This window comes from Talpa occidentalis, unplaced genomic scaffold (genome assembly GCF_014898055.3).
Source record: "Talpa occidentalis isolate TD23 unplaced genomic scaffold, MPIMG_talOcc4v2.1 talOcc4.16, whole genome shotgun sequence".
NCBI lineage: Eukaryota > Metazoa > Chordata > Mammalia > Eulipotyphla > Talpidae > Talpa > Talpa occidentalis.
Genome location: NW_023601653.1, coordinates 27,738,085 through 27,763,649, shown reverse-complemented (window position 1 = coordinate 27,763,649; position 25,565 = coordinate 27,738,085). Strand labels below are relative to the sequence as shown.

General features: G+C 38.0%; 1 protein-coding gene across 1 annotated transcript in view; it reads left to right on the top strand.

Annotated features, from left to right (window-relative positions):
- The first annotated feature begins 22,600 nt into the window (after positions 1-22,600).
- OTOGL (otogelin like) overlaps positions 22,601-25,565 on the top strand; it is a 201,790-nt gene continuing 198,825 nt past the window's right edge. The window contains exons 1-2 of the mRNA XM_054696187.1: positions 22,601-22,690; positions 23,855-23,935. The gene's annotated coding sequence lies outside the window, so the exon portion shown is untranslated. The remainder of the gene's footprint in view (positions 22,691-23,854; positions 23,936-25,565) is intronic.

Below are 25,565 nucleotides of genomic sequence, written 5' to 3'. Positions count from 1 at the left end.
CAGTCAGAAGCGCGCGAGGGTGAGAGAATTCACCAGAGCCAGAGCGGGGAGCAGAGCAGGCAGAAGGACCGAAGTACACTGCTGAGGGGAGCAGCGGGCGGCAGGAGAGGTCTGCGCACCATGTGGGACCCTCCTCTGGTGGCCCGGGAGCAGCCGGGAATCGAACCGGCGCTGCAGAGGCTGCGGGCAGCTTTGCAATCCAGCGCTCAACCGCTGCGCCACCGGGGATGCCCACCTTAACCAATTTTTGCCTTGCAACCCCATCCGAAAAAATGGTTAGAATAATATATCTATGTCAAGTGGTTATTATGAGAATTACATTTGTTAATATTTGCAAAATGCTTGGCACATAGTAAGATGCACATATTAATCCATATCTATGTAATAGTCGACATGTATATATATATATATACACACACACATATATATGATTTTGTAATATAAATGAAATAGAAAAATGAGAGTATATGTAAGATTGCGCTAAGAGAATACTGGGAGAGAACAAAGCTCAGGCTTGAGGGCAATCAATTTTTAAGAGAAAACAAAAGAACAGGAACTAGCAGAGGAGAGGGGGAGCAGGGGAAAACTGGGGGATGGTGTTCTGGAAGTCGAGGGGGAGTGCGCAACAATGTGGACTTCAGGCAGGAATGTAAACCTTGAGATGGAAGATGCTGTGTCTGCTTTGTTCTCGCCTTCATTCTCTGGACTTAGCACAGTGCCTGATACAAAGCAGGTGTCCAATAAATATTTGGTGAATGAAAATGTTACAGAAAGACAAGGACTGAATCTATTAATTTATGTTTAGCAAAATTAAGTCAGATGGGGACTTAGACCTTCTCTGTGGGACAAAATGACATCAAAAATCTTAATTTAGAATCTTTCTAGTCTGTGGTTTAACACTGAGAGGTATTGCCTCTTATTACCATGGTATTGTTACAATTTTGTGAAACAGGCCTGAAGTGTCATTTTAAAAATAAGTTAGGGCCTCCCCTGGTGATGCAGGCTGTTGAGCACCGTGCTTTGAAGCCGTCTGCAGCCTCTGCAGTGCCAGTTCGATCCCGGCCGGCTGGTGAGGGTCCCACATGGCGCAGCAGATCTCTCCTGTCTCGCCCTCTGCTCCCCTCAGCAGTGTATTTCGTCAGTCTTCCTGTTCTGTTCCCTGCTCTGTCTCTGGTGAATCCTCTCACCCTCCCGTGCATCTGGCCTGTACCCTGGTTCTTGTATAAATAAATAAATAAATCTTTAAAAAATAATAAAAATAATTTTTTTTTATTATTTTTTAATTTTATATATTTTTTACATCATTAAAAAAAGATCAAGTAAGCTAGTACATGAGAGTAAAATGTTAAGTTAAAAAATAATAATTTAATTCTATCACAGTTTTGTTTTAATCTTTTTTCTATATGTCAAAATTAGTCATTAGATTGAAGAACTGGTCATCCACCAGGCCACTGGATGACTCAAGATTCTGCAGTTTGACCTCACATTGAAAATATGAGAGCCAAACAAGAATTTGTCTGACAACTAACACTGCAACAATGTTTTCTGGGTTTCACTTTTACTGTATAGGAAAAACATAGTCAGATCTCCAATTCAGGTTTTATCTGGGCCACTAACAGTATATTATTCTTTACTGAGAATGGTCTAGTTGTAAAAATCTCCACACTATGAGGCAGTTACAACTGAATATTGCCACCACTTTTTCTAAGTTGCCCAGACCAATGTGTTCCATTTCATTGCTATTAGGTTAAATTTTCCCAATTATCACATTAATTTTGCCACTTCCTTGCTTAAAAACTTTACTGAAGTATATATTCAAGCCTTTTTAATCTGGTCAAATTCCTTTTTCTGAACTTCCCCTGCCTAAACCCTATACTGTAGTTATACTAACCTACTTTCTTTCCTGTTCTCAAACACTCAGTCCTCTTCGTGTCTATCTTTCCCTAGATCTATTTTCAGCTATCTTACAGTATTTGTTTGTGGGTTATTTTCCTGTTATACTATACAATGAATCATTACTGGTGCTTAGGAACATGACTCTTTAAATTCTAATTGTTGAATTTAGAGGCTATTGAAATTTTTGTGTAGACACCCATGTTTTCTACAAATAAGAGTAATTAGGTGTCTTCCTTTCTAATTATAACAAAAGTTTTATTGTCTTGCATTTGTAGAAGCTACATTAAAACTGTCAGTAGAACGACTATTTTACATGTCTTTCTCCTGACATGTAAAAGCTATTTAATGAATAACAGTATATGTGAGTCAACATTAGTTAAGAGCAAAGACTCCGGACCAATTTACCTGAGCTTAAATTGCAACTCTGTCACTTACTGCTGTGCTAATATTGACCAAATTAACTCTTATTTCCTTATGTAATATAGGGGATGATAACACCTACCCCACAATGTTATAAAGATTAATAAGTTAATATTTTTAATGTGCTTAAAACTATTTGATGCATAGCACTCACTATCAAAATTCCAGGTGTCTTTTTGAAAAATATTTGACAAACTAATCCTGAAATCTATATGTATATGTATATTATACAAGGGTTCCAAATTAGTCAAACTTAGAATATCTTAGAAATGAATGTTAGAGGATTCATGTTACCTGCATTCCTTTGCAGCACTATTTACAATAGCAAAGATATGGGAACAACAGAAATGTTCAAAAACAGATGAGTGTATCAAGAATTGTGGTACAAGTACTACTCAGCAATCAAAAAAGATAAACTCATGCCATTTGTAGGAAATGGATGGAGATGGAAGGGATTATGCTAAGTGAAATAAGCCAAAAGAAGAAAGATAAATACTGGATGGTATCACTTTAATGTGGAATATAGAGAAACCAAACAAAGATTAAAGACAACCCTTGAAAACCTGAGATATTATTAAGCAAAAAAAAAAAAAAAAAGGAATGAAGTACTGACACTTGATATGAAATGGATGAACCATGCAAAGATTATGCCTATGAGAGAAGACAATCAAAAAAATCAATATAATATGATTCCACTTATTTGAAATATCCAGAATAAGCAAATTGAAAGAGAAAGTAGATCAGTGGTTTCCAGGAAGTGGGAGTAGGGGCTGGTGGTGATGGCTAATGGCTGTGGCATTTCTTTCTGAGGTGATGAAAATGTTCTGGAAGTTACAAAGATTGCACAACTTTGTGAATATACTAAAATCCACAGAATTATACTTTTTAAAAAGGCATGTTTTATGATCTATGAATTGTATCTCCTAAAAATGCTAAAAAAATTCATGGTTGAGTTTGACTTTGCAGAATTTAAGTTAGGTTAGTTGCATACATATATGCTTATGATACAATGGTTCTTTGTTTTTCTATCTTACACTAGCTTTAGTTTTGCTATTTAAACTGAAATAATTGATCTTTTATTGTTATGTATGAATTTTACTTGTTTCTTGCCTGGTCTAATTCTACTTTTGCACTAATTTCTATGCTTCATCTGCCTGAGCACATAATTCCAGTGAATATTCCTTTTCTTTCCTACATTAGTAATTTTTCCCCTCTAGTCCATAATTCCAGTGAGTGTTTAAAATGATGTAGTATCTCTTATTGTGACAACATCCTCCCTTTGTTCACATTTGGCTACTGCTGTCTTTCACTGTTCAACATGATAGTAAAACTTGCTGAAATTTACACTGATTTTTTTTTCTCCATTCTCTCTAGGATTAATTAATTTATTAATTCTCCATTCTCTCTGCTTTAATCAAGTGTTTATTTTTATTTATCTGCTAAAGTTACCAGTTAAATACACATGGTAGGGGCTTCCCTTGTGGTACAAGGGGTTAAGATGCAACCTATGAAGCTGTCCGCAGCTACTGCAGCATGAGTTCGATCCCCGGCCAAGGAAATACGCACACGCCACAGCAGACCTCTCCTGACTCGCCTGCTGCTCCCCTCATCAGTGTATTTCAGTCAGTCTGCCTGTTCTGTTCCCCACTTTGTCTTGTCCCTGGTGAATCCTCTCACCCACCCCCGACACCTCTGGCCTGTACCCCAGTTCTTGTATGCATAAATAATCTTAAAAAAATAAAAATATATAAATACATGTGGTAAAAAAATATAAATAAATACACGTGGTAAAATTCTAATGATCAGCTTTTTTCTATCATCTTACTTTAATTAAAGAAACATTTGAAACAAATAACTCCCTTTTAAAATATTTGATTCAGTTTACTTCTGGGATGCCAGTTTCTTAGTTAACCTATTTTATTCACTGATTTATCTCCTCCATCTCATTGATTGGTTTCTTTTTCTATTAGTTTTCAATTAGCATGTAAGAAATTACTGCAAATTTAATATTTTAAAACAACACACTGGTTATCTCAGTTTCTGTGGGTCAGGTGCCAGGGCACAACTTAACGAAGTCTTTAGCTCAAGGTCAACCAACTGCAATCTAGGTTTTACAGCTCCAGATGTTTTATCATCTGAAGACTCAATTGGCAATGGTCCTATTTCTAATATAATTTAGGTCATTGGCAGAATTATTTATTTTTTTTAAGTTTTTTAAAAAAATTTATGTATGCATACAAGAACTGGGGTACAGGCCAGAGGTGTGTGTATGTGGGGGGGCATGAGAGGATTCACCAGATACAGAGTGGGGAACAGAGCAGGCAGATTGACTGAAATACACTGCTGAGGGGAGCAGTGGGCAAGTTAGGAGAGGTCTGCTGCGCCATGTTGGTGTCTCCCCAGCCGAGGACCGAACTCGTGCTGCAGTGGCTGTGGATAGCTTCATAGGTTGCGTCTTAACCTCTTGCACCACCAGGGAGGCCCCTGATAGAATTATTTCTACGTGACTTCTTATTGGCTATAACTGAAGACTGAGCCTAGGTCATAGAGATCACCCATATTTCTTGCCAAAGGGCTTCCAGTATGATTGCTTGCTTCTTCAAAACTGTAAGGAGAAAGTCTGATCTCAAGGACAGCTCATATCCCTTTACTTTAGGATTTTTCACCTGAATCATGCCTACCAGGACAATCTCTTTTTTGATTAATTCAAAGCACATTGATTTGGGATCATAACATCCCAAAGTGTTTTCACATTTGTCATTTTCTATTGGGTAGAAGTGATTCATAGGTATTACCTCTCACTCAAGGACTGGGGGCTATACAGGGTATGAACACTATGGGGAAGAAAAAATCATAGGGGCCTTCCTACAATTAATGCTTACCACACTCTGTTTGATCTTTAAAATTCCCCAGTGCTTTCATTTTGTGTCTCTTTTCTTTCTTATCTGTTATGCTGGCGCTCTTCCATTTGTCTCTCCACATTTGCTTTCTCCCATTCTTGCCCTTAATTTTTTCCAAAGGGCAATTTGAGTGACTGTACAATAGATTTCCTTACCCTAAGCTTCCTGTTGGAAGTTGGGAAGCAAGAAGGTGGGTTATTTCTTCCCCTAACTTCAATGACTGTGGGTTGCAACATTTATCAGGGGCCCCTTCTTCATTTAAGTACCTCCTCTAGATTCCCAGTAACTTTTCCCTCCTCTCACCCCTTTTGACTTACTAATATTGGAGTAAATGCCCTGTCCCTTATTCTTTACCCAGAACTCTGGCCAGAATATTTAAATAGACTTTCTGTTATGCTCTTCTCAAATTGCATAGTTTTTGTGTGCTACTGAAGAGTCTATATGCACTCCCTTGCTAATCACATCTAGTCTCATGGATTTAAATTGTATTATTACACTGATGACTCCTTGATTTTTCTCTTGAACTGGATCTCTCCCTTGGGATTCCTAGTTGAATGTTGTACTTGGATCTCTTCTATATACCACAATCTTAACATTTCCCAAACCTCCCACACTGATCCTCACCCAACTTCCAACCTCAAATTTCACCTCTCCATAAACTCTCCAGTCTCAGTAAATGCTAAGATCGTTCTTCTAGTTATGAAGGTCACAGTGTTAGTTTGACATTCTGCTTTCTTTAACACTGCCCATTTAACCCAACAGCAATCTCTGATCTCTCTTTTGCTATAAATGACAGCTTTAGCCTCTTCTCACTACCTCCACTGCTTGTATAGGCCCAACCATTACCTCTGGCCTGCTTTCCTTGAATAGGCTTCTAATTTGTTTAATTTGTTTCTTTGCCTCTTCCCATGCATTTCATGTTTCACTTCAGTCTCTTCTCAGCATGGCCATCCCAGTGATCTTTTCAATAGATAGATAAGCCACATCATGTCTCTTTGTCTCCTAAAATCCCTCAATAGCCTTTTATCTTACTGGGGTTAAAAGCGAAAGGTTTTAAAAAGCCCTAGAAGTCTCTGTGAAAAGGCTCTGTAGAATCTGGCCTTTTGCTACAATTGTGATTTTTGCTATTACCACTTTTTCCCTTGCTCACTCCTCTGCTGGCAGAGAGTCTCCTTGCTGTTTCTTGATCACGCATCTTTTGAACTTGCTGTGCCATCTGCCTGGGACACTTGCTCCCAACATATTTATGTGGCTACCTCCCTCACATATCACCTTCTCATAAGATCTCTGGTATATCCAAGAAATGGTATCTGTCCTACTACTTCGACGCTCTTCTTTTTCTTTATTTTAATTTTTCTTCCTGGTTCTTGTACTCTCTGATATGTTATATATTCACTTATGTATTTGTTTTCTGTTTCCTCCTACAACTAGAAAGCAACCTCAATATGCAGGGACTTTCTGGTTCATTCTTTTTCTCTAGCAGCTACAATACTGCTTGGCATGTAGTGCCAACAAATAGTTGTTAAATAAATGATTGAGTCGATTAATGAAAATTTTGCGTGATTAAGATATTATAACAGCTTGGTAAACAGTATGAAAACCTTCAGAGTTTTTTATTTGGGGGCTTCTGAACCATGGTAATATCCAAACAGATGGAGCTCAGGGGTCTTTGGATCAGTTCTTTGTCTTAAGAGAGTGTCTTATAACCCTAACTTTCTCAGGTCCAATGTTTCCTAATAGGCCACAACCCTTAGCAGCAAGTGAAAAAAAAATTTTTTTTTTTAAGTCTCCAGCATGTTTACAGTAGTCCCAATCCAGCTGCCGCTTCAGGCAGAATGCCTGGTCATGGCAACTCCTTTGCGCTAGCCTTGCTCACTGCGTAGCCTATCTGTTCTGTTTTTGGACCATGGAGATATTTATCTTGAATTTGTATTCAACTCATGTCATAATACTTTTGTCTTTTTATATATTTCCAATCATGGTTGAAGATTTGGAACAGAAAGGGTGTGGTGATTTATGAACTCATTAAACGCACACATTTCAAAACAGTGTTTAAATAGTTGCCAAAATTAAAATCTGGGAGACGGCCCATAAAAATTCAAATTTACAGTTAGTCTTGAATATTTGTAACATCTGACAGCACTGGACCTGCATTTCTGCATGTAACAACTGACTGGAGGTAAGTAAATACTAAGACCCTTGACAGGGTCATGTACTCTGCAAGTTGCCAAGTTCTCATCACTGCATATTTTTTTGAAGTGGACAGAATAACTTCACTCCTTTGCTTTATCTGCCTAACCTCTGTAGGTATTTTAAGTTGTGATCCCTATTTTGGGTACATGATGAGATAAAGCATCAAATAATTTATTGAAAAATAAAAGCCACTAAAACAAAAAGACATAGTCCTTATTTTGAATAGTATATGAGAAATGGGGGAGTATGGGGACAGAGAAAGAGGAAGAGAGAAAGAGAAGGAAGGTGGGAGGTGGGTGGGGGGAGGGAGAGAGAGAATATTCTGTATTTACCTCTTAGGCAATAATTCTACCTTTAAAACATTTTTAAAAATAAATATGATGCATTAAACTTTATATCAGGGGGCTTACTGGAATTGAGAGATGCCATTACATAGTAACATGGCACTGAGAATACCATGTGTCTATGTGTATAGAATACCGTGCATTCTTCTGTCAAGGTAAGGTCTCTCTTAACTCACTGGATGACTGACAAGTTTTGCTTCCTAAATTGAACTGGGTAGCTATGAGAATCAGATTTCCCATGTATGCAGCACTGTAAGTAATCAGTTTCCCAACTACAAAAGATAGTCTTCCCCAAACAATTTATGGCCAGTTTCAAACATTCTTGTAATTTCTTGAAGTATAAATATCTGGTTAATACTTAATAGTGCTTTTGTCCAAAAATGTATAGATTTGTGCCAGGATAAGCATGGATCAGGCATTTGTAAGGTTTGTGTGATTTTGTAGAACATTAGAAAATCTGCCTTTGTTGCCCTGCTGATGAGTCAATGTACCAGAAATGACTCTATTTCTCATTTATTTGGGGGAGGCTTAATGAAATTACAGCTGGATAGTAAATTAATCCTCTTATGTTTGTACCACTTACCATCTCATCACAGATTTCAGATTTTGCAAGGAGAGTTCATATAATGCTGCTTGCTACTTCCTGAATATTCTGACAGAAAACTTATGACACTTTTACTTATTGCCTTTATAGACTTATTAGTTACCTGTTTACCTGTGCTTAGGGAAGGGACTTGTTTATGTTTTAGAGAGTTTAAGTTTTGAAAACATAGTTTGAAGTTATGGTTTGTAGCCTCTTCTTCTGTTCGATTGTTATTTCCTTTCCACAAAATTTAGACTTCTAGCTTCAAAAACAAATATTTATTAATATTTAACAACAACATTTCCAAGGAACAAGACTTAAAGAAAAACAAATATTGGGCACAATTAAACTGTAAAAATAAAATTAGATATTATCAATATTTGCTTAATCTAATCTTTTTTTCTCCTAAGCTTGAATCGGAGCAAGTCACCTTGAATTATAAACATTGTTTACATTTATCATTTTTATTACTTGGCTGTTATTTGAATACAAGCCCTGATGTTTGATTCCATTCTACATGTAATCTCTCCCAGAAAGAACTCTTTAGCTTTTTACTCAGGAAATACAAAGCAAGTTACAATTCCTTTTCTTTTAAATTTAATTCATTCTTAAATGAAGTAACTTTTTTTTGACACAGTCATTAATTTTTGTGCCACATAGGATTTCTTCCTTCAGGTGTGGTCACTATCATTACCTCACTAGCAAAGCACCCATATTCCATCACCATAGTCCTTTGTGCTATTCACTCCCACAACACCTTCCTTTTACCCCTCCCCCTCCCCACTCCTGTATCCTGGATACCTCAGATCTCTGATCAGCACTCAAGGTTTGTCTTTCTCTCACCCTTGTTTGGTTTCTCTATATTCCACATATAATAGTGAAGCCATCTGATATTTATCTTTCTCCTTCTGACTTAACTTGCTTAGCATCAACCCTTCCACCTGCATCCATGTTGCTACAAATGACATGAGTTTGTCTTTTTTGATCACCGAGTAGTGTTCCAGCAAGTTAAAGTTTCTTGGGAAGGTTTGGTTCGTAGGGCAGGATAGATACATGGATTTTGTAGGCCCACCTCTGTCTGAGCCTGAAGCTAGATAATTCCTTCCACACTATCTAAATTTAAGACTCTTTTTTTTTTTGCTGTTTTTAAGACTTTTTAATATTATTATTTTTTTATTTTTTACAATCATTGTTCATTTTTAAACAATATTTGCCTCTCCCTACCCCCCAGGTGTAGTCCCCATAGAGTTTCCTTCACCAATGCACCCGTGCACCATCACCTCAGTCCCCTGTGCTCCTCCCTCCCTCCCTCTGATTCCTCTCCTTCCTCCTCCCCTGCAGGATGTCTCTGATTTATAATTGTTTGTTTTTGCTTTGTTGTGTTTTGTACTGTTATTATTTTTTTTTACACTGATGTCTTATTCGGTTCCCCTATACTCTTGCTATAAGTGAAACCATCCGATATTTTTCTTTTTCCTTCTGGCTTTTTTCACTGAGCATAATTCCTTCTAGCTCCATCCACATTGCTGCAAATGGCATGAGTTTCTTTTTTGATTGCTGAATCATTCCATTGGGTATATATGCCACATCTTCTTGATCCAGTCATCTATTTTGGGGCATTTGGGTTGTTTCCAGTTTTACCTATTGTAAATAGTGCTGCAATAAACATAGGTGTACAGGTGTTCTTTTGAATCAATGCTTTTGTGTCCTTTGGGTAGATCCTAGTAGTGGAATTGCCAGGTCATATGGTAGCTCCATTTTTAGTAGACTGAGGAACCTCCAGGCAGCTTTCCATAGTGGTTGGACCAGTTTGCACTCCCACCAGCAATGTAGGAGAATTCCTTTTTCACCACATCCTCACCAACATTTGTTGTTGCTAGTTTTTTTGATATATGCCATTCTTACTGTTGTAAAGTGGTATCTCAATGTGGTTTTGATTTGCATTTCCCTAATGATAAGGGATGTTGAACATTTTTTCATATGCCTGTTGGCCATTCTCCTCTTTGGAGAAATGTCTTTTAAGTTCTTCTGCCCATTTCTTGACTGGATTGTTTATTTTGTTTTTGTTGAAGACTCTCTTTTAAATCAAAACAGGGACTTTTTCCTCTAAGTTCTAACAGTTTCTTCCCCCCTTCCTTATTGTTCATATATTTTAAAGTCCAAAATATTCAAACTAAAATATAAATCACTTTAGAGATTGGCATAGTGAGACTATGGGATTTGTTGGCAGCTTACTTGAAAATTCCAAATGCAATAGAGTTATTCTTGAAAACCAGTCCTGCCCTTTGTGCCTCTGTAGTAACAGTGTGGGTATCCCTTCCACACTGACTTCAGTCTAGTTGGCCAGGAAAAGCAAGATATCTCCTGAAGTCAGACTTTCTGAGATAGGCAGGATGAAGATCACTCAGGGAATTTTATGTGAAAGTACTTATTTTGTAAATATGTAAGGGGAGGAACAGCATCACAGGGGGTAGTTGTACAGGATGTCTTTCAAGGAATCCCATTAATCATTTTTTTTTAAAGATTTTATTTATACAAGAACCGGGGTACAGGCAAGACATGTGGGAGGGTGAGAGAATTCACCAGAGAGTGAGCGGAGAACAGAACAGGCAGACTTACTGAAATACACTGCTGAGGGGAGCAGCAGGTGAGACAGGAGAGGTCTGCTGTGCCGTGTGGGATTCTCGCCGGCTGGCCAGGATCGAACAGGCACTGCAGAGGCTGCAGACAGCCTCACAGCGCTGCGCTGAACCACCTGCACCACCAGGGAGGCCCTCCCATTAATCATTTTAAGAGTTCAGCTGTTTAGCTCCAACAACATTTTGTGACCTGGTCATTTGCCTGCTCTCAAAATTGGAGATCCATTGCTCTGCTCAAATTAAGATGACTTGTTTTTTTGTTTTATTTCTGTTTCTCCCTTTTGGTGATTCATTTTTCCACTGATTTTAATTTTTCTATTGCCTCTGCCTTCTTTTGATCTATCTCTTTCTCTGTCTCATTCTCAATTTCATAACTACTTATGATCTATATTTTACTTCTAATGCCCTGCTATTCAAAGTCTAGTCCTCAGGCCAGTGGTATCAAGCATTACCTGGGAGTTTGTTGGAAATGAAGAATCTCAGGTCCCCTCTCCAGACTCAAACCATATTTTGCATATTAACACTTCCCCAGATCCAGGGAAGTATTGCTCTAAAATGCTAACCTCTTTATTTTCCCAGTCTATCAGCTCCGGCCTTCTTATCTTTTTGTATTCTTTGACTACCATTATTTAGTTTAGATCCCGGAGTCCATTATTTGGGGTTTTTTTTGAAGGATTCATTTATTTATACATACAAGAACTGGGGTACAGACCAGAGGTGCAGGGAGTGAAAGGATTCACTGGAGACAGAGTGGGGAGCAGAATAGGCAGATTGACTGAAAAACAATGCTGAGGGGAGCAGCGGGTGAGACAGGAGAGGTCTGATGCACCATGTGATAGTTCCCTGGCCAGGGGTCAATTCGTGCTGCAGAGGCTGTGGATAACTTCATAGTGCTGTGCTTAACCCCTTGAGCCACCAGGGAGCCCCCCCCCCAGTCCATTATTTAAATAATGCTCTCACCAATATTCTCAACTCCTTTGTCCCTTTGTATTTTAAACATTAAAAAAAATTATCTCATAGAGAACCAGCTTTGTACAAATGTGTCTCTATGCCTTCTCTGTGTCTACAACTGAACAGACAGACATGGCTACAAAAAAGTCACCCCACAGAATAGGTTTGTGTTGATACCTTAGGTTCTTCGAGACTGTGAATTCTTTTGTGTTTCCCTGGTAAATTTTCTCCCTTTCTGTACAAATGTTTTAAATATTCTAGTCAAATCCCAAATATTCTTAACTCCTCTTCATTCTCAGCAGATGACTTCACCTCCCACTTCCTGAAGAAAATAGAAGGCATCAGATGGGAACTCCCTCAGTTTCCTGCTGCCAAGTTCATAGAATACCATCTGTACCTACATACTTTTCTTTTCCTCCTATTTTAGTATAGGAAATATTCTTATTTTCATTTAAGGTCAATCATTCTACCTGAAATTTTGATCTCATTCTCTCATACCTTATCATGGACCCTCTATTATCAATTCTTTCTCTATACCTGTAATCTGCTATTTATTCAACATATCATTCTCAATTGAAGTATTTCAAATTGCATTTATACCTGCTCATGTCTCTTCCATCTTAACAAAAACCTCTTCTTGATTCCCACATTCCCCTGCTAAATTCTTTCTATCTTCCCCATTTCTTTTAGTCTAAAATTTTTAAGGAGTCAATTTTTTCACTTCTGACTCATTCTTCAATTCCTCCATGTGGTATGGCTACAGTCACCAATGACCTCCATGACTTAAATCTAATGGAAATTTTTTAGTAATTTGCACTCCTGCCCACTTTTTGTTTTTGGAAACATTTACTTCTTCTGACTTTCAAAACACCACACTATTCAGGTTTTCCCTCATACTTTCTAGCATTTCCTTCTTTGTTATTTTGCAGATTTACTTTTCCTCTAGTTGGTTGGTTCTAATCATTTCCCTTTTTCTATTTTATTCTCTATTATAGGTTGGACTTTAAAGATTAGATGCTGTTGTGACTCAGTTTGGGGTGTAAAATGCTTATTATGAGTAAACATCCATAGAAGGAAGGTGAAGAAGTGAGAAAGAAGTTGAACCTTGGCATACTCCCAAAGCTTGGCCAATCCAGGGGAATGTTCTGAATCATGAACTTATCCACCAATGGACTGAAATGGCTAAGCCTTGATTCTGATGCTTCATTACTCACCAGATGGGGTTGCCCAGAACAGGCAAGAAGTCCTGTGAGGCAGTTCTCTCAGCTGAAGCAGAACTTGAAGGGACTGAGAAGTGCTGGATATCCATTAGGGATGTGAGTGGTACAGCTTTGTGTCTATTAGACATTATCTCTATAGATGGTATATTTCAAGTCCATGGTTCAATTTTTATCAATTGGTAATGCTTCCCCAATTTATACCTCCAGACTAGTCCTCTGAATTTCTTTCTCATATACTCAACTGTCTAATTAATGTCTGCTTGAGTTTCTCAGAGTTCTCAAGTTCAATGTGTCTAAACTCATAACAATTCTTGTCAAATTTATCTCTGAAATATCCAGTGAATCTATTCACTTCTCTTCTACTGCCACAACTCTAGTCCATGCTATCATTTTCTCTAGTTTGCAGAGTCATTCTATTCAATCTACCCATACCCATTCTGTCTCATTCGCATTTTTCTGATATGCTGCAAGAATAGAATTTTGAGTATGCTCAATATCCATCCTCTCAGGGACTTACCAATATTGTTTTAGAATGAAAACAAACTAATAGCCCTCAAGGGCTTTTGTCCCCATCTATGTCTCCAGCTTCACTTCATTCTATTCTTTTCCTCAATCTCTACATTTTAGTGCCACAATAATCAGTACTACTGATTATTATTTATTTATTTAGTTTCTCTAATGGGCTCACAAGAATCTCGCAATAATGTTTTTTTCTACTAGTAATATCCTCTTCCAGTCTTCAGCTGTTAACTGTCTTCTTCAGTACAGAGCTTATCTCTGTTTTTCCCTGTCAAACCTTCCTTGAACTACCTGTGTTATGTCAGGCTCTCCTAGTATTGTTTTATTTCTTCATAGTGCATATTACAGGGTAAATATATAGTCATTTGTGTGATCATTTGACTGTTTGCCTTCCCCATTAATAAGTAACATGGGTATAGAACACCACTGTCATTCTTGTCCTCAGCACTTGGTATACTGCTTCATCTAGATTATAGTATATGTATTGTATTAACTATATATATATTGAGAATTACATATTTGGGAAATGAATAAAAATGTCCTAAGCTACAGCACCTGATAGGATTGTTAGCCACGACCAATATAGAACCCATTATGCAAATTTTTTGTTTCAGTCTACCAAGGAATTTCTGGGTTTAGCCTATAGGTTGTCTCTGGGAGACTGAATTGGTTGATGGGGTCTATGTCATCTAAACACATGCAATGAACCTTAGTCAATCTTGCCTTTACAGTTACATTTGTCTACTTCCTTGGAAGGGGTCTATGGATATAGGAGGGTTTGGATATTGAGAGACTTTTCTCCAATTTAAACTTGTAGTTTATTTATATCAGAGATTAGATGACAGTTGATGAGAGTTTTCCATGGATATAAGAGTACTAAAACTTACCTATACTTTTCTTCCTTGACTGTACGGTACAAAATGAAAAGATGTGCCATTCTAAGCAAAAGCCTTAGTAAGCAAGCCCTGTTGAAAATGGCACTAACTCTGACTGAATAGAGTTGAATGGAAAGTCACAAAATCTAAACATTATAAGCCCTGAATACTTATAGATATCCTTTGACTGGGAAATCATCAGAGTGATTTGCCAACCCACCCAAAGTTCACCAGTACCAGCCAAGTCTGAGGCTACAGCTGGGGCAACTGTTTAATGTAGCATAATTAAGTCTTTTCAAAATGCAAATGAAAAAGAACACCTTATTCAACTGAAGGTTCAGGAGAAATTTAGAAAGGCAAATAAAATTATGCAAATTGGACAGCTGCCAAAGTAGGAGTTGGCCAATATCTTTAATTTGCAAAGAGGGTCATTATCAATTTTTATATAAAAATCTCCATCTGCCCCTGGAGAGATAATGAGTCCTGTAGGGTACAGAGTGAAAAGATGTTTTTTTCCATGGAGAATCACTAATATGTAAACAATAATGTTGATGCCAAGTTACAAGTTGCATCTGCTATCAATCAGACAACTATACTGCATATTAATTAGACTAAGCAGTGGCCAAGGTCTAAAATTTTTATTATGCATGAATTTTTTTTTTTAATTTTTTTTTATTTTTTTTTTTAATTTTCTAGAGGCATGTCTTATTTATTTATTTATTATTTGTTTGTTTGTTTGGTTTATACATGCACTGGGTACAGTCAGAAGCGCGGGAGGGTGAGAGAATTCACCAGAGCCAGAGCAGGGAGCAGAGCAGGCAGAAGGACCGAAGGACACTGCTGAGGGGAGCAGCGGGCGGCAGGAGAGGTCTGCGCGCCACGTGGGACCCTCCTCCGGTGGCCGGGGAGCAGCCGGGGATCGAACCGGCTGCAGAGGTTGCAGGCAGCTTCGCAACCCAGCGCTCAACGGCTGCGCCACCGGGGAGGCCCCATAAAATTTTTATTATGCATGAATTTTTATTTTTGTACTCTGAATAAATCCCTGGTGACAGTTGATAGAAGATAAGCATATCACTGAATATTTTGTCTCTCAAAAGTGGTTTGGAAAAAATCTAGTTGTACATATATAAACAATATTTAGAAAATAATGTTAGTGAATATATACTTTTAATTTTTATTACTCCCAAAGAAAAATCTTGAATGCGATGAAAATTCATTTAGTTCATGTTATAGTCTTCTTTCTTTCTTGGGAAATGAAGGGAACAACTGAAAAGAATTTATCCTTTGTACCAAGAATTAATAAATTGAATAATTCATAATCTGTATTCAGTGTGCAAAGCAATGAATTGGGTATCAGGGATAAAAAAGTGAGCAAAAGTTGACATTCCCTATTGGGGTTTAGATTGCAGTGAATATGACAGACTATAATCAAGTAGTCATGCAAATAACTGTAAAGCTACAATTGTGTCAAGAGATTTCAAAGAATGGCACTTAGTACAATATATGAAAATGGGGCCTCCCCGTGGCGCATCGGTTGAGCGCTGGGTTGCGGAAGCTGCCCGCAGCATCTGCAGTGCCGGTTCGATCCCCGGCTGCTCCCCGGCCACCGGAGGAGGGTCCCACATGGCGCGCAGACCTCTCCTGCCGCCCGCTGCTCCCCTCAGCAGTGTACTTCCGTCCTTCTGCCTGCTCTGCTCCCAGCTCTGGCTCTGGTGAATTCTCTCACCCTCCCGCACTTCTGACTGTACCCAGTGCTTGTATAAATAAATAAATAAATAAATAATTAAAAAAAAAATATATGAAAATGAAAATTAATCTGGTGGGTGGATTGATGTGGTCAAGGAGATCAGGGAAGGCTTCTTCTTGGAAGATAGGAACTTTGAACAGAGCTCTGAGGCATGAAGAAAGAAAAATTTATCAGGCAAACATGAGAGCAAATATGTCAGCTTAGTGATGGGAGGTGGCCTGGTTCATAGGATGACAGCAGGAAGATGGGTGAGTCTGCAGTGGCGGGAGCACATTGAGGGGGTGTGACATGAGGAAAGATGGGGCTTAACATGCTTAAGATTGTGCAGCTTGTATGACATGGAGTCAGGACTTGAATGTGGAGTCTGCTTTGTATGATTTCAAGCAAGCTTTTTAATAAATGTAAAATAAAGACAGAAAAACAAATAGCTTAATGAGCCTTCACAAAATGAAAGCATTGTGTAACTAGCACACAGATCAAGAAGTAAAATATTCCCCAAAACTCCAGAAGTTTGCTCATATTATCACAGCATTCTCACAAGAGTAACCAGTATCCAGTCTTCTAATACCATATTTTCCTTTTTTTTTAACTTCATGAGTATCTATTTATATGAAGTTGAATATATGTATGATTCTTTCATTACATTGTGTATAAGGGAACTCATTTAATATGTAAAGCAATGGTAAATCAATCATGTGCTATTTAAAAAAGAAACCTCATTCATTGTTCTTACATTATTACATTTTAACACAGCATTGTTTAGATACACCACTATTCACCCATTCTACTCTTGAATGGGATTTTGGGTTGTATTTTTCTCTATAACAAATAGTACTGCTGAATATTCTTATATACATTTCCAATGAACATTATAAGCATTATAAGCATTGACTATACACCTAGAATTACTGAATCATGAGGCACTCTACATACTGATAATGATTATCCAAAATGATTTTATCTGAATGATTAACTGCTTCTCACCTGCATGTCCTGATAAGCTCATTTTCTTCCCTGTCTATACCCTACCTATACCCTTGAACCCTAGTTTATTTTTATATATATGGAGAATAACTTTATTCATTCTAGGCTCAAAATTTATTATTATCTTAACTGAAAATTTTATCTATTTCATTTACCTCATAGCATCTTTGTGTAAATAAAATCATTTTCAGGTGTGCTTTGTTTTTTCTTCATCAAATTCCATGGGCACATCAGCTAGAAGTGGTTACCTTGCTATATTGTTACAAATGTGACTGCCTTTCATTTGCTCATACTTAAATATTGCTCATGGGTATAATAGTCAAGATGTCAAAGTGATATCCTTTAGCTTGAAATTTTCTCTTGGGGTGGTGGATTTTGCTTCAATTAGAGCAAGTGATGAGTGCTATAGTAAGCAATTATTGTTGTACAGTGCTCTAATTGTTATTCCCACTTGGACCAGCTGAATCTAACCCTAGAAACTCATGGGTGATGGAATACATACTGCTAACTGAGTGGTTTTTTGTAAAGGGATCCCATTGTGAAGACTGATTTTCCACTGTACACTATTGAATAAAGTCTCTCTTCATTCTTTGAGAGATTCCTCTATCCCACAGATATGCATAAGTTAAAACTTAGCATTACCCAGCTGAAATGTGAACACATGCAAGAAAATAATGCCCCAAATAACATCTGCAGGTGTTTGGCTGACTTATATTCATTCCTCGTTTGCATCATTCATATGATACAGCTATCTTTTCTACCCATTTTACCAGGATATCCATTTCCATTGTTTTGTTCATCAAGGCAGGGAACAAAATCATCATCCTATGAGACTCCCTTTAAGTAAAAAAAAAAAAGTAAAAAAAGAAAGAACTCTAGAAATACATAGTTTATGATCTTTAAAATCTTAGGAAAAATAATCTTTGTTGAGAGTGAATTATTTAATTTAATATAGAGTAGTTTCAATATAATTCCGTGGCAGCCAACATTTAGGAGTCCATAAATTATTGCTCTGCATAAATAATGTGGAAAAAAGTCTTTAGAAATGAAATCACGATCACCATTTAAAACGAGCTTAATATCTACATTTACTGTGATTTTACAAACTGGTGAGGAGAAATTTCCTAAATTGATTTAACATGTTGCTGATTTATTTTTTAATTTTTTTTAAAGATTTATTTATTTATACAAGAACTGGGGTATAGCCAGAGGCGCGGGAGGATGAGAGAATTCACTAGAGACAGAGCAGGGAGCAGAACAGGCAGACACACCGAAGACACTGCTGAGGGGAACAGTGGGCAAGGCAGGAGAGGTCTGCCTCAGGGTTTCTCCCTGGCGGCCGGGAATCAAACCCGTGCTGCAGAGGCTGCCAACAGCTTCTTCACAGGGCAGCGCTCAACCCGCTGAGCCACTGGGGAGGCCCCTGCTGATTTATTTTAAATGCTAAAATACTAGGTCAAGGTAATATCTGCAAAAAGACAAAAAGTTATATTTTAATTATGTCTGTATTAGTCTAGACTGAATTACTGTGTCTAATGTTCAAGCCCATGAAGTCTGCTTTTCCTTTTGCACATTGTAACAGGTACTACCTGTGTTCTGAGGAATAGACAGCAAATTAAAACAAAAATCTTGCCTCTATATTTTTCACTCCTGTTGTGATTGTAAATGGTTTGTCATTTTTATTTCTGCTCCCCATTTCAATAAGTTATTTGAAAATCTTTAATATCTCCCTCCACTATCCTACTTGGAAAAACTACACTGTGTAGAAGAGCATCTTTAGTTTCATCAGAAAGCAACATTTTCTTCTCTTTCCATTTTGACTTACTGGAGAAGGAAAAATCGTTCATGAATTGGTATTTGGTAAGTGTAACCTCATTTGGATATCAATGGAATCAGGCCAGAATTTGGAGATCCTGGCTCAGACTTTGTTTTCATGTTCAGATAAGTTAAATATAATGGCTCCTATTTATTTAGCCAGGCACTATTCTATACACTTTACATATGTTAATTATTTTAATATTCACAAGAATTCCGTGTGCTAGGTACTATTATTGTTACAGAGCAGGGAGACCGCGCAAACCTGCCTGCACTAAATAGGTTTTGCCATCCGCCACATCAGCACAAAACATGTTAGACTTTAATGGGAAGGAACTTTAATACAATTAGTAAACAATACAGGAAAGGCAAAAACTATAGTTTCTAAATCAAGCACCCAAAGTCACCCATCCCCTCGTGGGTAAAAGTCCACCCAGCAGGATTGGCCCAGAGCAAGTCCCGAAAGCCTGCCACAAGTCTAAAGCACTTTTCAGTGGGGGCCCACAGAAAAGAATAATAAACAACCAGACAAGTCTGGGAGGAAAAGAGCAAAATCAAAATCAAGACAAAAGTTGCCATTGTCACCTCCCCACGGGTCTCTCACTCACATCTGTGTCACCCAGTCCACGACCAAAAGGCAAGTGCAGTTTCTTCACGTGTCTCTCTGCACCATGTGCCTCTTCTAGGTCTCCTTCTGGCTCTCCATCCTGCCTCCTTCGTTCCACAGCAGCTTCTTCTCCTCCCTGCTCAGCTCCACCCTCCTTCGGGTGGGGCAGGAAACCTGAAAATTTCCTTTTTCCTGGGGGCCACTGTTACATTATGATTCCTGATTTACAAGATAAAGGGAAAATGCTATTATCCTAGTGTAGGGTCAGGAATGACCACTGAGCAGGTTTTCTAGGATCCCATGCAGACCGGGTAAAGGAGGAATTCTGGAGCCCTCAAGGGTTTGGCAGGTTTTTTGCTAGGGTTCACCAGGCATATGGCAGGCAGGGGTACTGAGGGGCCGGGAGGCTGGCAGGCCTCCCAGCCCCCAGCAGGTCTTCACTCTGGGCTCTTCAGCCTTCTCTCTTGGCTTCTCTTTTGGCTTCTTCTGGCGTCCCAGTGACGCCGCCCTTAAAAAGCACAGTCTTAGCCCAGGTGAATCCCATCTACCTATGCCCACACCCTGTTCCAGGTGCCCGCCATCAGGCATGCATTCAGGACCGCAAGGATCCATCATCTATCCTGCTGGCAGGAGGGCAGAAAAGCCTGACATTTTTCCTTACCCTACACCTAGTTATATCAAGAAGCTGAAACCTAGTTAAATTGAGGTTAAGTTACTTGCCCAAGGAACACAGTAAATGGCAAAGATAGAAGTTGAATTGGATTATACTATACTCTCTCTTAGCTGCCAGATCAGGTTGTGAGAATAGATAATTCTGTTAAAGACACATCATACTGAACTTCATCTTAAAGTGGTCTATAAGTAAGGATTATTGTCATTTCCATTAAGACATCAGGGAAGGAAGAAGGCATGGCACTGAGAATGGGAGGTAAGGAGTCTGTGTGGATCTTGCATATTGTCAACAGTGCTTTGGAATGAATGAATGAATGAATGAATGCATGCATGATTATTGACCTTAAGGCAGGATAAAATTAGACATGATTATAGAAATCCTATATAAGGGTATATAATGTTCTAAGAGTATCATGTATGTCCTGCTCCAATTATGGACCTATAGTTTGTTCAATAGTAATAATAAAGTTAAAGTGTTTTGGATTAGGAGAAATGAAAAGAGACAATATGGAAAAGTTCTTAAAGATGTTAATATTATAAGAATCCCCATTTGTTTACTTATAATGGTACTAGCATGAAAACAAAAAGAATTGGAAAGAATTGTCAGGGTATCATTTAATAATGTTTATAACTAAGCTTCTATCTCTTATGCTGTAGAAAGGTTTGGGAGGCTCGAATACCTAAAAACCTAAAAGGAATTGATAAGGTTGCTATGGGAACCAGGCTACAAGACTGATAACTTTGACCAGAATTCATAAGCAGGACCAGGTCACGTTCTGTGTCAAAGGTCAATGCCCAAGAACAGACATCCCAGCAGATAATAGGCCCAAACCATCACCCCTAGTCATGGTGAATTCTTTCACCTTGCACCTCTGGCCTCACCCTGATAGTTCTCTGCACTACAAGAATAAGAAAAGGAAAATAAATCCATATGAAAATGTCCACTTGTTGCAAATCTTCATAGTTTAATGAAAGAATGAACGTTCTGGGATTTATTGGAGTTAAAAAATGATGATATTTAGGAAATGCTAGCTGGAGACAAATAATTCCCGAAAGTAAAACTAACAGAATTTGTATAAGAATGATCAAACATATTCTTCTAACTTAAATACCACTAACGGGTAAAATTGTGAGAAAATAATTCTAATTGTTTGAGTAACTTTAGGAGAATCAAGGATTACAAGTGATATTTATTTATTCATTAAAAAGATTTATTTATTTATTTTTAAAGATTTATTTATTTTATACAAGCACTAGATACAGTCAGAAGTGGGGTAGGGTGAGAGAATTCACCAGAGCCAGAGCTGGGAGCAGAGCAGGCAGACTGATGAAGTACACTGCTGAGGGGAGCAGCGGGCATGGCAGGAGAGGTCTGCGTGCCATGTGGGACCCTCCGCAGGCGGCCGGGGATGGAACCAGTGCTGCAGAGGCTGTGGACAGCTTCGCAGCCCAGCGCTCAACCGCTGCGCCACCAGGGGAGGCCCTAGATTTATTTATTTTTATACAAGAACTGGAGTACAGGCCAGATGCATGAGAGAGTGAGAAGATTCACCAGATACAGAGTAGGGAACAGAACAGGCAGACTGACCAAATACACTGCTGAGGGGAGCAGTGGGCCAGTCAAGAGAGGTCTGCTTCGCCATGTGGGATTCTCACCCGCTGGCTGGGATCGAATCCGCACTTCAGAGGCTGAGGACAGCTTCACAGCGCGGTGCCACCAGGGAGGACCCACAAGTGATATTTAAATTATAGAGACGGGGCCTCCCTGGTGGCCCAAGGGGTTAAAACACAACCTATAAAGCTATTCTCAGCCTCTGCAGCACCAGTACGATCCCTGGCCAGGGAGGTGACCCTCATGACGCAGCAGACTTCTCCTGTCTCGCCCACTGCTCCACTCAGCAGTGTATTTCGGTACATCTGCCTATTCTGCTCCCCACTCTTTCTCTGGTGAATCCTCTCACCCCCACACTCCTGGCCTGTACCCCAGTTCTTGTATGCATAAATAAATAATTCTTTAAAAAAATTGAATTATAGAGACAGTATAAGTCAGTGACTAACAGGTGAGGGAATCATATGTTGAATGAGCTCCACCCACTCATGTTTTCTAAACTCCACTCCCACCTTCATGGCAGAGGTCCCAGACCTAGAAAACTACAACTCCCATCATGCCATGTACCTGCCGTGACTCTTGACTTCTGGGAGCGGGGGTTGCTGGGAATCAAGGGTGAAGTTCAATGCTCTTAAAACTGTACACAATTGGGCCTGGAAACTTGGTTTTGCCTGCTCCAGCGAGCACCTGGGGTCCCAGCTCAAGGGGCGTTTAGGGTAGGACTAGTGACCAATTAATCTCTCTATATCGTTCATTCTCCGTACCCCTCTTCATTTCTCTTGTTGATAAACCTTTTATTAACCTTTCTTTGCGTGCCTGCCCTTGGGGCTTGTTCTGACTTTTTTTTTAAGCAAATGGGCTAGGAGTCACACCCAGCTCTTCCCATTTCCCCTGGGGTTGCCCTGTAGCATGAGCACATGGCCTGTTTTTTTTTTTAAAAGATTTATTCATTTATGCCTACAAAACCTGGGGTGTCGTGGGGTGTGTGTGTGAGAGAGGATTCACCAGAGACAGAGTGGGGAACAGAACAGGCAGATCTACTGAAATACACTGCTGAGGGGAGCAGTGGGTGAGGCAGGAGAGGTCTGCTGCACCACCTGGGTCATTTCCCAGGCAGGGATCAAACTCATGCTGCAGTGGCTGCAGATAGCTTCATAGTGCTGAGACTTAACAAGACTTAACCCCTTTAGCCATCAGGGGGGACCCAGCATATGGACTTTGAAGGGAGAATACCTGTGTTTGAATTCCCATTCTGCCACTTCCTTGCTGTATTTCATTGGGGAGGCTTTTTATATGTATGCTACCTCAATTTCTGCATCTGTGAAATGAGTTTAGCTTATCTCAAAGGGTTGTTGTGATGAATAAATAAGCATGTGAGAAGTAATTAAAACAGTCCTTGGCATATAATAAACACATTAGCTATTAAATTATCATAGAGAATGCTATTTCCAGGCTTTCCTCTAAAATCCTGAGTAAAAAGTTGTTTTGAAAAAGATGTTTTAAAGGCCAATACGAATAGAATGAAATCAGAAGAATGAAATCAGTTACAGAAATCAGAATGCTTTCATAATAACCTTTTGAAGCATATTCTAAAAACTGCTCAATTTTGACCATTTTTAGTATATAATTTAAATACATATAAATATGCTAGGTTTCCAATGCTTATCATTCTTAACTGGCAATAAAACTAATACAGATATACAAAGTGACAAATCCAATAAAATGCAAATTAGTGATATCAATGCAAAAGATGAGGTTTTACTGAAAAGAAATTGTCACTTGCTAAATAGATGCTGACTAGGAAAGGACAGGATCTTTTCAGCTTGGTATTTCTATAACTTGACATTGTATAATGACTCAATTTTACCACTGTTTTACAGGCTGGATGACTATAAAGGAATCTTTGTTCGGTCTGCCATGATGTCATTTGGTCTTCACTTTGGCACAGAGTCATCATTTAGGTATTATGTCAATTTCTGTTTTTATTAACTAGAAACAGTTAAAGCAGTACTGTTCGTTGACAATGTACTTATAAATATAAGTACACAGGCAATGAAGTTAAGTGATAGTATTCAGTAATGACGTTATTTGAGTGATCTACAGTATCTTCTTAATTGTGCTATTTAACAAAATGTAATCACAGGAGATTAAAGAAAAAAATCCACAGAGCACTGTCAGATACCTGAAAAATTTTCCAGGATCAGTTTGAGGAACAATGGCTTATATAAAATTTTCCCCAGAGATTATAAATGTCCTTTAAGCTCATTTTATTAAAATTAATGAAATAATTTCTGACAATCATTATGTTTGATGGATCAGGGAAAGAGTTCCCACTTAGAAGAAATAAAAGTGTGTGAAATAGATTCCCTGGAAAGGATGGTGTTGATTATGGACACCTTACTGTGATGTAATTTTTAAAATTCTCTTAAATTGACCAATATAATATTCTAGCACTAACATAATGGTAAAGTAGTTTTAAAATGAATTGATGATCCCTTTCTTACATTGCTTGCATAGTTAATAATACATAAAACCTCTATGCATTATTTTTCATATTGAAATATTGCAAAGATCATTGCTAATGAAGTCTATAAAATGGCACTCACCTCTTTTATTTACTAAATTCACACTGAGTATACTAATTCTTAATAAAAGTGAACTACTGCATAAATTTGGCAAATCAGCTATACAGAAAGTTAAGTGAATTGTTGATTAAGAAGTTTATTGTAATATTTTGTTAAAAATTTATGTTTTTAAGCATTAACTTTGGATAAACAAACTATTAGCTGTGTGGTGAATTCTTCCTTTGCCTGAAGTTATTACCTAATTAAAACATTAACCAGAAACATTACAATGTTGGAAGCCAAAAACAAACATGGAATGCATGTATATCATATAGTTTAGCAAAGAAGAATTCTCAAGAAGATCAACCAAATGACTAAATAAGATGGCATTGGAAGCATTGGATATAATATATCAACAATGTCATTGTGATCTGTCTCATAGAATACAGGGATGGAAATACACAAGTAGAACGTCATATTTGTTCTCTGCTGGTGAATGTATATTTTTAAACAAATGGAGTGAAAAGAGAAAAAAAAAACAAAAACTAAAGCACTGTATGTACTTAGGTTATTTTCTTAACCCCATGAGAGATGTGTTAACTCTTGAAGTTTAGAAGATAAATAGGTGGGACAAGACATGAATGTCATATTAAAACATTGTATATATGTTTTGTTTATAAAACTATTTTTTGCAAAAATGAATTCTGTTATAGAAATATATTAAGGAGCACAAGTTCCTGTAATTCTATTTAGTTTGTAAAATATTCTTATGGATGTTTCCTCTGAATTTAGTAATGTGACTAGAAAATATTCTACATCAATACTCACAAGGGCATATTGTATTATATTTGTTATATTTACATATATATATATATCTTTTTATAAAAATGGGATTGTCTTATATATGCTGCTTTGCAACTGAAGTTTTTTGTTATCTAACAATATATTTTGGACATCTTTCATTGTCATCATGTTCTTTCCATGTTGCAGAACACTATTCCATTGTGCCATGATTTGTTAAACCAAT